This window comes from Bactrocera tryoni, chromosome 3 (assembly GCF_016617805.1).
Source record: "Bactrocera tryoni isolate S06 chromosome 3, CSIRO_BtryS06_freeze2, whole genome shotgun sequence".
In the NCBI taxonomy this organism is placed as follows: domain Eukaryota; kingdom Metazoa; phylum Arthropoda; class Insecta; order Diptera; family Tephritidae; genus Bactrocera; species Bactrocera tryoni.
In genome coordinates, this window is record NC_052501.1 from 24,309,963 (window position 1) to 24,323,667 (window position 13,705).

A 13,705-nucleotide genomic window follows, 5' to 3' on the forward strand; every position below is an offset into this window, starting at 1 on the left:
AAAGTGCCATAAAAATTTTTTCAAAGTTGGAAAAAGTTTGCAAAGAAAACCGTGCATACCTGACCTAAATTGAATAAATCTAACTATGCTAAAGAAAACATACAATTTTATGCCAAAAATAATGCTCTTTTAAAAAGTTTGAAGTTTAAGAAGCTCAGACAATGTTCAACAAAATTTCTCTTCAAGAGCAAAAAACTTCATAAGATCACTGTTTACCTAACACTCAAACAAGCTATAGTATATTGTTTTAATAGCAAGTAAGAAAATATTTTAAAGGAATTTTCTGCTTGTTATCAAAATATTTCAAACATAGCGACTAAATTTTCAAACATACTGAAATATATCAACCTTACTAAATATTCATCGGAACTTAGTACTTTATTTACTTATTTTTTGTTTTAATATTCTATTCCTGCGCTTTTATTTTTAGCAACACCTGTCATTCACTTGATCTTTAATAAATTAGAGTGGAGCACACAGCTAGCACTGGTGACTCTCATTCACTTACTCTCTACCCCCATGTATGTATTTACTAACCATCCTCTAAGCCGCAGAGTTGCACATTTTATTTTTAGTCCTTAGTAGCCAAGTATTATTATTAGCCATGTTAGCGTTGCTTCTGCTCTGCATATGATAAATATAAGATTGAGATTTCATGCCCTTAGACAGTGCCACATTGTCGCAATGTACTTCATAATGTTAGTTGCGCTCTCATGCCTGCGCCGCTTTAATGCTTTAATATCCTGCCATTTGCATAGTGCTGGCTGAGGCTGAGGCAGCTCATGTCAGTATTTGTAAGTAAGCATATATATTATACATACATAAAGACACACATATAGGTGGACAAATATATACACATGTATATATACAAAACACATATATTACATGACACATATTGACGCCACCGTCAGCAGGCCAATTTAAACTCTCCATAAAATTGAGTGGCTGTGCTGCCTCGCTTTGATATTTACTTCACGGTGCGTGCGTGTGTGTGCGACTTGTTTATTTTGATTGAAAATAGCGCGCATGTTATTTGCATAGATAGCTATCTGCCCCAGCGTCGGCATCCTTTTCACTCTTTTGTTAGGCGAATTTATTGCCGCCGCCGCCGCCGCCGCCGCCGCCGCTGTTTATATATTTTCTTTGGTCTGGCAGTCTAAACACTTTTATTGCTGCTGAATCGGCAGCATCGGCTGTGGAGACAGTTGTTTTTCGTTTTCTGCTTCTTCTTCATGTTTTCCATTACTGTCATTTAACTTGTAAAACATCGAGATATTCATTTATTATAAATCTACATATGTATATTGGCAGTAAAGTAGTAATGTCAGCAATGCCTTTCGGTTATAAAAACCGTTAAATGACTTTGGTTTTTGTTGACTCTGGACAATTTACAAACTTAGTGTATTGTTTAGTAATGACTAGCCAAATGACAGAAATTCGAAAACAAATAAGTGTATTTTTTATAGCCTAGAAGCTGACATACAATTTTATATAGATTTGTATATCTTGTCATTTTTGAGAGGAAGGGATTGGTTTGGTATATCGGCCCAGAATTTATCGCGTTTTTATGATGAGATATTTTTTTAGGGACTGCATGGAATACAGTTACGTACCACACTCATGGATAGAAGCTAGGGTAGCTTAACTTCCTTCTTGCTGAAAACGCTAGAGGAAATCTTGGACGTGTACATTAGCGTCGCAGCGCCTACAGGAGCTTGTCCAAGGCGCAGCACATATATACTAAAGGTAGAACAGTAGAGACGGCAATCCATACACTGTTATTGAATATCGTAAAGGATTTTGAATATAAGGAGTACACTCTAGGAGCATTTCTGAACATTTCTGGAGCGTTCAACAACGTCTTTAAGGAACCTTTTCTGACTAGTATGTAGATCAGAAGTTTTTGACCTTTACAAGGATAAGAGTGGAATGGAAAGACGCTAGAATGAACAAGAAAGTCTGTGGAGATACTCCACAAGGTCGAGTGCTATCTTCGCTTATATGGACATTAGTGGTGAACTAATAGCTAATAAACCAGGACGGAAAAACTCCTAAGATAGTGGCAGAAGCGCACGACATTGCCATCCTTGTAATGGGTAGGTGTCTGCAAAGCATTAGCAGTATTATGACCACCATTCTCAATACAGTCCAGAACTGGGCATCGCAAGCGGGTCTGGGAATGAACCTGGAGAAAACGTATCTTCTTGTGTTCACAAGAAAATTTCTCAATGGAAGTTTCCTTCAATAAATAGGACACAATTTTGTCTTAAGGAACGTACTAAGTACCTTGGGGTCTCATTCACTGGTGCTACATAGGTATTGTAAGACCAATTCTGCTCTACGGTGCAGTAATATTATGGACTGGTGTGCGGAAATCACCTACCGGAAGTCAATGGAAAGGGTTCAGAGGTCCGCTATGCTGTGCATCATGGGAGCTTTAAGAATAACTCTAACGGTGGCTCTTGAACTGGTACCAAACTAGACCTCTTCGCTGAAAAAGTGGCGGGACGACTACTGGCTGCAAGAGAATTTACATATAGAACCTTCGGGCAGAGCTCGATGGGTAATGGCGGTTAGGCAAACATCATCCCACTATTCATCTGGGAAAGAAAGTTTGAAGAAAACATAGAACGACTTCATTTCTACTGGGTGCCAAGTCACAAAGACATCGTGGGCAATGAAATAGTGGAAGAGATTGCCGAGAGTGGTGTACCGCTGACAAACGAAAACGTGATCCACATTGGAAATACATTGTCTATGCGATGATATGAGAAAAGCATGGTAAGGAAAATCAATACCTGGATAGATCGAACGTATGCTATATTCCTACTTGCACTCGATAGAAGGTACTGTAGAAACTTTGATTGGAATGCTCAGTGATCACTGCTTGAACAGCTCGATAAGACTGCATAAAATGTCAAGAGTATGGTAGCAAGCAAACAATGGAGCAGCTCTTGTGCACTTGTTCCACATTGGCAAGACTACGCTGTACGAACCTGGAGAACCCACGGTATGATACACAGGAGGAGGTATCGATACCGAGGCCGCAAAGTTATTAGAATTTAAGCGCAGGCATCCTAAAGGATGACTACTCCGCATGAACTTGATAACTGAGATCCATCTAGTACCGCAAAAGACCAAGACTGGTTTATTTTCTGGCTGGGTGGAATAAATTCCAGACGAGAGGTCGCTTACTAAACGAAATATATTTACTAAATATTATAATATATAAAAGATAGTGAAATAATGTCTTGTTCTCTTTAGTGTATGAGGGTACAACAGACCTTAGGTTACAGTGCAATCCAGATCTATTTATCTTAGTGTAACTAATATTCTATTTCGTTTTTTTTTGTTTTAATTAAATTACACTCGTTGGCTCACAGTTATGCCACATTACATACTTTCAGTCAGCTAAAGACATCTATTTTGATATTTGTGTTTCTGTATCAATGTCCTTTTCGTGTCGCCTTCTCTCTCCGAAAATTGGTAAACACAATACTATATATTAATTACAACAACAAAAAATATATAAGACATAGAATTTCGAGACAATTTCAGTAATTGAGCAAACAATGTGCCTTCATGTTGAAGTTCGCCCTCAAGGCATGTTTGTATAGTAATGCGTGGGCATATGTGTCTGTGTTGCGTGTGTGCAAGTGCCAGCAAGCACAAACATTTCAATTTTACGACCACTACCGACGCAGTCAACGCTCAGCGTGTCGGCGGCAGGGCAAGCAAGCGCATAAATATAAAATTAATGATAATGGCGCGATTGTATGGCAAATCCTGTCGCCAGGGAATGCAATCGACAATTCACTTGCCAAGTGGCAGGAGCAACAATGGCCAAAGAGAGATGTGCCGCGGAGAGCGCGCCGCTGATGAATGCGCGTAAAATCACCAAAATCCGTAAAAAGTGAAATGGCGGGGCCGGGCGGGCAGAAGCGCTGAATAAACAACAGTTAAATTACTAAAAATCTTTGACGACTTCATAAACTATAAGTGCGAAAGTCAATAAGCGCTGCGGAGTACTGTACGCACACACACAAATTTATACAAAATATAAATATGGCGAAGTGAAAAGCGAATGTAAAAGTTAAGGGTCATATTTTTAGTGCGCTTGTTTACATGTAAAATGCAGCAAATAAACTTTGAAATGGAACACGAAGTCATTGTAAGCAGCATGTAAATGCCGAAAAGCTCACTAAACTCTAAAAAAGCTCGTTAGGGAGTGCATAAGCGTCATGGCCGCTTTCAATCAGATTTTTATTTATATTTTTTTTCGATTTTTAACGAATAAACAGAAATATTTGCAATGTTTAGTGCAAGTGCATAAGTGGCTGTTAGTCTAGGCTTAGCGAATGTCTGCATTTTATTAATTTGAGTGAATGATTCGTTAGAGTTTTGAGTGTTGTATTTCCTTTGGCAAGGTTACACCAGGTTTGTGCATCAAAATATTGGACGCAGGGTTCCACATTGGGACAAAAAAAGCACCTGGAAATTGTAATCAAGATCCCCGGGTAAATGGTATTTCAAAAATTCATGTATTTTGCTAAGTTGATAGCAGTGTCCTTAATAATTGTGTCAAATATGACCGCGATCTGCCAAACGGTTAGTCTACAGCAGCTGCTTAAGTCGATACACCTCAGTAGTGCGTTGCGATTTTTACAATGGATAATAATATCGATCAAACAATTTGTCTCAGTTTTTGTATATCCAACCAAATTCCATGCGCGGAATCGTTACGAATGTCGGAAAAGGCATTCGGTGATTCAGTTTTATCAGAAACACAAGCTGACACAAAGCCTTCAAGAACAAACAAGAGATCGTTGAAGACATGCTTTGTTCTGGACGAACTTCGACTTCTTCAACTAATGAAAATATGAATGAGACATGGGTTTATGAGTTTGACATGCAAACAAGTCAACAATCATCGGAATGAAGGGAAAAAACAAGCCGAAACCCAAAAACCACACAGAAGCCGTTAAAAGATCAAGATGATACTCATTGTTTTTTTTTTTTTTGAAATACGTGGTATGGAGCATTATGAATTTGTTACGGAGAGGCAGGAGGTCAATAAAAAGTTCTATTTGTCTATATGAGGTTACGATACTCCCTTGAAGGTACGTATTGTCTTATAATGCCCACGTGGAGTTTTGGATTGGTGATAAAGCGTGGCAAGACACCTTATTTCGTTGGCAAGGTAGGCATGTTCGGGCTTACAAACGTCAGTTATGGTTAATGCTGGGCCAAACGTATCGTAGCGTTAACAATTTAGGGGAGGCTCTAATATTCCCTTCCTCAACGTGGTAAGAACATACGAATGCACGAATAATATCGATAGAAACGTTACTTTACTGAAGTTCCACGCCCTCAACTTGTGCTTGAGTAAGCTCGTTTGAGAATACTGCCATTGATATTTCTTCGATACGAGAAAGAGCATCTGCGACGATGTTATTATTCCGGTTACGTGTTGGATATCAGTTGTAAGCTGACTAATGACATCCAGATGGAATTTGGAATTGCTAAGGTGTAGCTCGATCGGGCTCTTGAGAAAAAGCGTGTAGCAAAGGTTTGTAATTCGTGCTTTGAAAATGTACCGAAATTTTCGCTTAGACAGCGTAAAGTTCAAGGTCGCATGGATGGTGTTTCAATATTTTTATTTTATTTTGTGCAATAAAAAATGTACCTGTGAAGGATATTACACCTTCGGTGCAGGCGAAGTTAACGTTTTTCTTGTGTTTTAGTTTTGTTTGAAAGTAAAGAATAGAGGGCGGTTAGGAATAATATTGAATCACTGATATTAATGTTAATCAAGGTATTTAGTATATCCTGGAATGGTTTAAAAAATAGTTTTAATTTCTTCTTGCAAAATTTCGACCGCACTGTTTTCTGTAATTTTACCTTGACTTTCACTTTTCTCTTCTCCAAAACCAAAAGTATGCGCAATAATGTTTTTTTTTTATAAATTAATTCATGTTTACTCACCTTTCACTCATTCCATAAGAAAATAAGTCCGAATCCAATTTATATTTGCATTTTGTACGTAATTATCTTGTTGTTTACGTCGGAGTATCACTTCAACCAGCCAATTGTTCACACAAAAAGCGATTAAAAAGAAATAGCAGAACATAAACTCTAAGCGGAAGAGCAAATCTAACGGTTTGTCTATCTTTTACAGTTGCTTGACGCAGTTCACATTGTTAATTGGTCTCGCGTAGCGTGGGCATGCGCTCCTTTGAAGCTGCAAAAGAAGGTGAGAATGCAATTAAACATTTACAACAAATACTTTTAAGTAAACACTAGAAAAGAGCAATTTTATTAACACCCACGAAATACACAGTTATTTTTATAAACAAGCTGCTTAAATATAAGCGAAAGTACATATATTCGGTGCCATGAAACGGTGAAGTATTTGATCAAAGAGATCAAATTAGACGCGATGGTAAATAAGCGACAAAAAACCAAAAAATAAGTTAAAGAAAAAATTAGTTCAAGAATGAATATTAAATAAAAAAATATAACAAAAAATAAAAAGAATTGAAAAAAAAAATAAAAAAGTATAAAAAAAATTTTTAAATATATAAAAACATAAAAAAATAGAAAAAAATTAAATAAAAAATTGTAACAAAAAATGTCTTGAATAAAAATAATACGAACTGTTGAAAACGACAACAAACAAGTGACGTGAAATGGAAAATAAACAGACAATATTTACTTGTTTTATGCTCTCTGCCCGAAAAAAGTACAGCAATTGAATGCTGAAAGTACCGTTTTAATGGGTACAAGCGCCTTTTAGTAGCGATATTTATTGCAATCGTAATTATTGACACAGTCGAGTTGATGTTTATCCACTGGGCAATGATGTCATACTTATTTACGCCAAAAAGTATTGAATGAAAAGCGAAAACACAAACAGAAAAAAAACCGTTGTTTTGATGTACTATAGTGTTTTCAAATGCAACACTGTGCTGCTAAAAGACATTTTGCAGCGTTCGTGTATGTTCGGATGCAGCCGAAAATTACCACAGTTTTTGGAAGTCCTATAGATGAACTTCAATTCGGTTCTCAATATTGTCTTCCTTTCCAGAGAAGAGTGAGAAAGGGGTGAGGTGTACGGGGATAGGTATAGTATATCCAAATTAAATAATCCAGTTGGAAGTTTATACAAAATCCACTTCCGATTACCCGACTACTGTAGTGCCTTCCAAGCGGAGATCACAGCACTTAAAGAAAACTTACTTGTTCTGACATGGAGTGTGCTCGCAACAAGGAATATATTTATGTTATTAGATAGCGAGCGGCTTACAAATCACTAATGTTTCTTAGGGTTTCATCAAAGATGGCGAAAGAACGCCTTGTTCCATTAGGTTGCACATATAAATATGTTTTTACTCAAAAATTTCAGATTCAGGGAAAAGACAAAAAATTAAGTTGATTTTGGCCTCGGTTGTTTTACAATAGGTCTCCCATAAGACTTGGTGTGCCCTCAGATAGCCACTATACTTACCTATCTACTTAATGCCGTTAAAATACCTCAACTATTGAAGATTATATTCGGTAAAAAGTTAAACAGCGGTATACCCAGCAGCTGGAGCACTGCACAGATTTATTGTAATTTTGACATTAAAGAAATAAAGGGTCATCCATTTCGTAGTTCCCTACTTTTTTAAATAAATAAGACAGAAACTTCAAATTTTATGGGGATTGTTTATTATCATTCGAAAGATCAGAATCATTGATGATGATTTGGATTTATTTTTTAAAGATTATCTCTTTCAAATATTGGCCGCGGCTACGTCGCAGATGTTCCATTCGTTGAGTCCAACTTTCGATGACGTGTGCGAGCATTTCGACCAGTAACGGGTGAATTACACGTGTGATGTTTTGCTCCAAGGCCCGAATCGAAGCGAGATTGTCCGCAAAGACTTTAGCCTCATATATCCTCACAGGAAAATGTCTAACAATGCGATATCACATGATGTTGGTGGCTAATAGATCAGGCCAAAAAGTGAAGTGTTCTCTCATTAAATCCATTGATTGCTAGGTTCTCACTCACCGGCATACTTCGTGCTGGACGTGGTCTATTGGGTCGAATATTATCTAATAATGAATGCTGGGTCTCAAGTTAGCTGATGGTGTTGCAAATAGTACGCTCAGTACGCCGATTATGTTGACCATAAGTTGAGCGAAGCGGGCGAAACACGTTCTTTACAGAACATGGTAAAATGGAACGATTTATAAACAGTGTTCAGATGTTAGTCTTTCCATGATTAAATGCCAAATAATACTGAACAAAAGGAGCTCACGCGAGCTATAGTAAGTAACCGGTAAACCATGTACCAAGACCAGGTGTGCTAAGTTCTTTTTTGCAAAACCGACACACTGTACTGCTTTATAGAGTAAACAACGATCTTGGTGTTGCTTTGAGAAGTCGTCAAGTTTAAGTTTATGTGTTCAGTAGGTCTTATCATGTCAAAGTTTTAAGATCATATGAAAAGCCGATCCTATGAAAAAGATAAACTAAAAAAAATTTAAAATCAAGAAAAGTGAAAAAGCCAAGAAAATTTTTTGAGAAAGTATTGTTTATTGTTAAAGAACCGCTCAAACTACTGAAAATATTGCTGCCGTTCAGACACGTGTTGTTGAAGACCGCAATTTGTCGATTCCAAGACGTTTTCAAAAATTAGGACTGTCTCAAACAACAAAATTAATTTGTGAAAGGATTAGGGCTTATATCCATAAAAAATTGTTCTCACTCAAGAACTGAAGCCATTGCACCATCGTAAACGTCGCAAATTTGCTGATTTTGCCTCGGAACAACTTTAGAACTAAAGTTATTGTTCTTCCCTGACGTGGCTCACATTCATCGGAGTGGAACAACCATTACGTGCACCTAAATAGATAGTTTGATGTGGTTTTTGGTCTGATGGAATCATCGGGCCGTATTTCTTTCGAAATGAGGCTAATGACACCATTACTGTCAATGATGATAACCAATTCGTTATGGTGCAACAATCGAATTATTATGAGAAAAGTTTGAAGATTCGATTATTTCAAGAAATTGTCACATTGAATGATCTCCAAGACGTTGCGATTTAACACCATTAGGCTATTTCCTGCGGGATTTTTTGAAGTCATTGGTCTCAAGCAATAAATTTGATACTCTTCAAGCTTCGAAAGTCAATACTGTACGACTTCATTTAGTGGATAAAGTACTCAAAAATTGCGTTCATCGAATTCGTTGAAGCAAAAGAAGTCGTGGAGGCCATCTGAACAATTAATTGTTTTATATTTTCCTTATTGGAAAACCCCGTACATGCCAGTGCGTCTACAAATATACATCTTAAAGTATTCATAGAAAATTTAAAATATTTTTCCGAGCCCATTCATTTGTCTTAAGGCAATTCCTTACATTTTGATGCCAGTGGAATCTTTATTTATTTGTTCTTTTGGCGGTCGCATTGTTTTCCTTGGGTTGTAACGAGTTAATTTGCCGAGCAGTGCTGAAATATTTGTTGCATTTGTTTGGATTAAGCTGATTAATTCGCCAGCTGATATACTGACAAAATGTTTATCGGATAAACAGTGAAACGTTTTGATGAAGCAATTGCATTAGAGTGGGACTGATATATTAATATAATAAAAGGGGGAATATTGTATAGAATAGAATTATAGAATTCAGAGAAAAAACACTGCGATTAAGCAAAGATGGAAGAGTATGAAATTTAAGAGAGTAATTTGTAGGATAAAATATATATTCTTCGAATTAGTTCTCAAAAATTGATTTTCAACATGGTTTACTATATTTCGGGTTTGTTTACTCCATTATTCTTTTTTAAGGAATGAGTGGGATGATCTTTCATAAATAATATACATATGCTAATCATAAAAACTGAATACTTATTCTCTCTAACTCTCTTAACGAACTTTCTTATATCTATATTCCTTAGAATCCGCCTTAATGTTACTCTTGATATTGGGAAATATTTGCATATGTCTATTAGCAAATAATTTTTCTACCGATTGATCTGTGCTAACTGTATACAAATACCTCAAAAGTTATGTATATTATAAATTTTCCAATCACGTTGAACTCTCTTCTTCGTATTTACATATGTTCGTTAAGAAGATTTATGCTCTTTTCTCTGCAATATATTTAATTTTGATTAAGAACTCGAAGAAGAAAGACTTTTGAAAACAAAAACTTTTCGAAACAAAAAAACGTTAACCGAAGCTTCTCAAATACGAAAGCTTCCTTGCAAGAATTCCTTGATTTTGATCAGTCAGTTTATATGGCAGTTAGATCTGAACACTTTCTTCGCAGATTTTATTATAACTTTAGGCTATGACTTTTGTCAAAATTCTTGAAGAAAAATCGTAAAACGAAAAAGCTTTCCATACAAGTAGTCAGATCGGATCGTTCCGTTTGAATGTCAGCTATATGCTATAGTGGTCCAATATCGGCAGTTCTGATAAATGAGCAGCTTCTTGAGATAGAAAGATTTTCATATCGATATATCAAAAAAGTATTTTTTATTTTTAAAAATTGTCGCATGAATAATTTCTCTACAGTTGTAAACTATAATGTCTGTAATTTTTTGAAATTTCGAAAGCAAAGAGTTAAGATATAATTATTCTTCAACCAAGCGCTTTATAATCGATGTGTTGGTATCAGAGAGACAGCAGAGAATCTCGACAACTATTACAGAACCAAAATATGGTTTATTGAACAGACTTTAGTAGATGCTTGACAACGTAGTTGAGGACTTTACAACCATCAAACTCATTATTACCGGTGACCAGACGTGGGTTTATGAATTTAATGTCAAAAATGGTTCATTAATCTAGCTAAACATTATCCGAAACAAAAAGAACCGCGTCAAAGTCGGACACAAATCAAAGTAATGGTGATAGTTTTATTTGCTATAAAGCGGTGTCCACACCAATAAAGAAGAATATATCACGACAGCAAATCAAATAATAAATTAAGAATTTATAACTATCACATCTTCAAACAATAAATAAGATGAGGCAATGAAGATGTGTAGACTGTGGTGCTCAAAACTGCTCCACTTAATCTATTATGCATAATTTTTGATTGATAGCCGTCTAAAAACTATTTAAACCATTTTTATGAGAACTTGCATGAAAATAGCTGGAGAACAACTGAACTTTAAATAATTATTGTTTAAACTGTAAAGTTGAAAATCTGGTTTTGTGTCTAGAAGAAAAGAAAGGAAGGGAAAATTTTGCTCCTTTGATAGCATTTACTAGTAGCATTCTCACTAATCCTCTTAATAAACTTTATAGGCAGGTATTGACATTTTCATTCATTATTATATACATATATATTAATTAAATATTAACTGGACATTTAGTTAATTGCGCCATTGTATGTTAAATTGTGAACATTATAGTGCTTAAAAAATATCCAGAATATATAAGTTTAGATTAGTAGTTAATTGAAAAGTATTACTGTAAAAAGTCTTTTAATTGACTCAATTAAGGTACTGTTTGTGTAAAAATTAGTGTTGAGGGTTGAATCATTTTTAAAGTCGCTTCTCTAGACTATTAGTTAACTAACCTTAATTTCAAGCTTAATTTATTAGGTATTGATAACATGCTGAAGAACAACAGAGAAAATTACTAGACTTAAGAACTTAGTTTATATGAATAATTTATTAGCACCTTGTAAACCCAAATGTTATTGTCATTTTATTGCCTGTTTAATCTGAACTTGGCGGCAAGTGAGTCGTTGAAAATTGTAAAGCTAATTAGCTTGCTAGAAGAGCAAGGACTCCCCTGCCTTCGTGCATTCGGGTGATGCACCAAGGGCACCGCGCCAGGTCAGTAAACGTTCAGTGAGATGAAGTGTAAACTACTAGGCACTTCATCTACCACTGTCTACCCTCCGTTAGAGTAGTGCTGAAACATCTCAGTTGCCATACAAATAACGAACCCGGTGATGGGTTGAAAATGATATTAGAAGCCTCAATAAATTTGTGGTGCAGGTCCTTATATCGATACGCGACGGCCTTTTGATCCATACCTGGGAGTCTTGTGCATAACAACAGATAGGATTAGCTGTCCAAATGAGAGATTATTCGTGGGTTCACGAAAAATCAGCCTATTTACCTAACCTATTAATAGTTATCTAATATATATATCTAACCTATTTTATAGTTCTCTTTTAAATTAACTATGGAAAGCAAGATGTTTTTTCTTGAATGTCTACTGACTTATAAACCGCTTTAAAAAATTTTTAAACTAAAATCTCTTAATCGAAAATCTTCGCACATTTTCAATATGTTCCTTTTAATTTTTGATAATTTTGATATTTCGTAAGTGTGGCAGCCCTGTTCCAAGTTTTTTTATATATTTTTCTATTTTGTTGCATTCAGTAATTAAGTAAGTGTGGCAACCCTGTTCGAGTCAGTTTTGTAAGTCTTATTTAAAAAATAATTAAAAAAAAGGTGGCAGCTCCATAAATAATATGTTTTGAAAATCTGGACGCATAGTTTTTTGTTTTCTATTATTTTAGCTTTAAAAAAATTTCAAAAATAACATTTTCGAAATCAGGTGGCAACCCATATATAATTTGTTTTAAAACCCTGATAGTTTTTTCTTCTTGTCTATTATTATAGCTTTAAAAAAGTCTCAGAAATAATATTTTCGAAATCAGTTGGCAAGTACCGTCTATATATGTATAACAACTTACGCTCCGAAAAACTTAAATAAAAAATTAAAACAGATGGCAACTCCAGGAATTATACTTTTTAAAATTCTGGACCTAATAGCATTTTTTTCTTGTCTATTATTAAAGTTTTAAAAAAATCTCAAAAATAATATTTTTGAAATCAGGTGGCCTCTACCGGACATACAATTTTCATACTTCATTTTGCTGATCCGCTATGAATTTGCATTTCTCTAACTTCTCTCTTTGCTTTTAGTGCCTACAGCGTGAAATTTTATTGATTTGGAGAAAGTAAAACTCAAGTTCAGCCAATTATATGATTTCATTCCAACTATTGAAAATAAAGTGCTTATCTCTATACTTATCAATAATACTTCAGATACTAAAACACACCTAACACACATGCAAATATGCAAATCCCCCATCAAAAACCACAAAATTAGCCAATGACAGCCGTTTAGTGGCAATTCAAGATTACTTTCTTGTGGAAATTTCCGCCAAGAAATAGAAAAATGAATATAAAACTGAAGTTTTCACAAGTTTTCAGCTTTCAACTCTGAACTTTTCCCATCGTGCAGCCGCAACAAAAACAAAAAAGTAGTAGTTCCACCAACTTGTAACTGGTAACTCAGCATGAAATTCGGTTGAGTTGAGTTGAGTGGCACAGACAACTTGCTGCAGTAGTTCGCCGGTGCGTGTAAGTGTTTGTGCACGAGTACGTGTGGTTTAGGACTTTCGGTAAAAGTACACCGAAGACAAGTCGCCGGGTCATGTTACAACACAAACAAATACAAGCACACATGTTGAGCTGTGATAAATGGCTGCAACTGAGTACAAAATTTATAGGTGATCACAAGCAACTATAACATTACAGCTACATAATGTAAATGCGTGTGTGTGTGTGCCAGTGCGTAGCCTTTGCCTTGTAACTGCATTGGCCACTTTACAGTGGTTGCACCGAACATTCTAATTTCACTGAAGAGCACACAAAAATTGTTGAAAATTCTACAC

General features: G+C 35.6%; 1 protein-coding gene and 1 long non-coding RNA gene across 4 annotated transcripts in view; one reads left to right on the forward strand and one right to left on the reverse strand.

The window, feature by feature from the left end:
- The window catches only part of LOC120772772, a 497,265-nt gene that overhangs the window by 84,340 nt on the left and 399,220 nt on the right, over nt 1–13,705 (forward strand). Inside the window, exon 1 of one of the 2 annotated variants that reach the window (XM_040101546.1) lies at nt 6,177–6,253. The exons of the other annotated variant lie outside the window; for it this stretch is intronic. The gene's annotated coding sequence lies outside the window, so the exon portion shown is untranslated. Of the gene's footprint in view, nt 1–6,176; nt 6,254–13,705 lie in introns of those variants that run through there. 2 annotated transcript variants of the gene reach the window in all.
- Nucleotides 5,989–13,705, reverse strand: part of LOC120772778 — a 354,753-nt gene continuing 347,036 nt past the window's right edge. For both annotated transcript variants that reach the window (XR_005705093.1, XR_005705092.1), the window contains one exon: nt 5,989–6,241. This is a non-coding gene — a long non-coding RNA (uncharacterized LOC120772778). The remainder of the gene's footprint in view (nt 6,242–13,705) is intronic.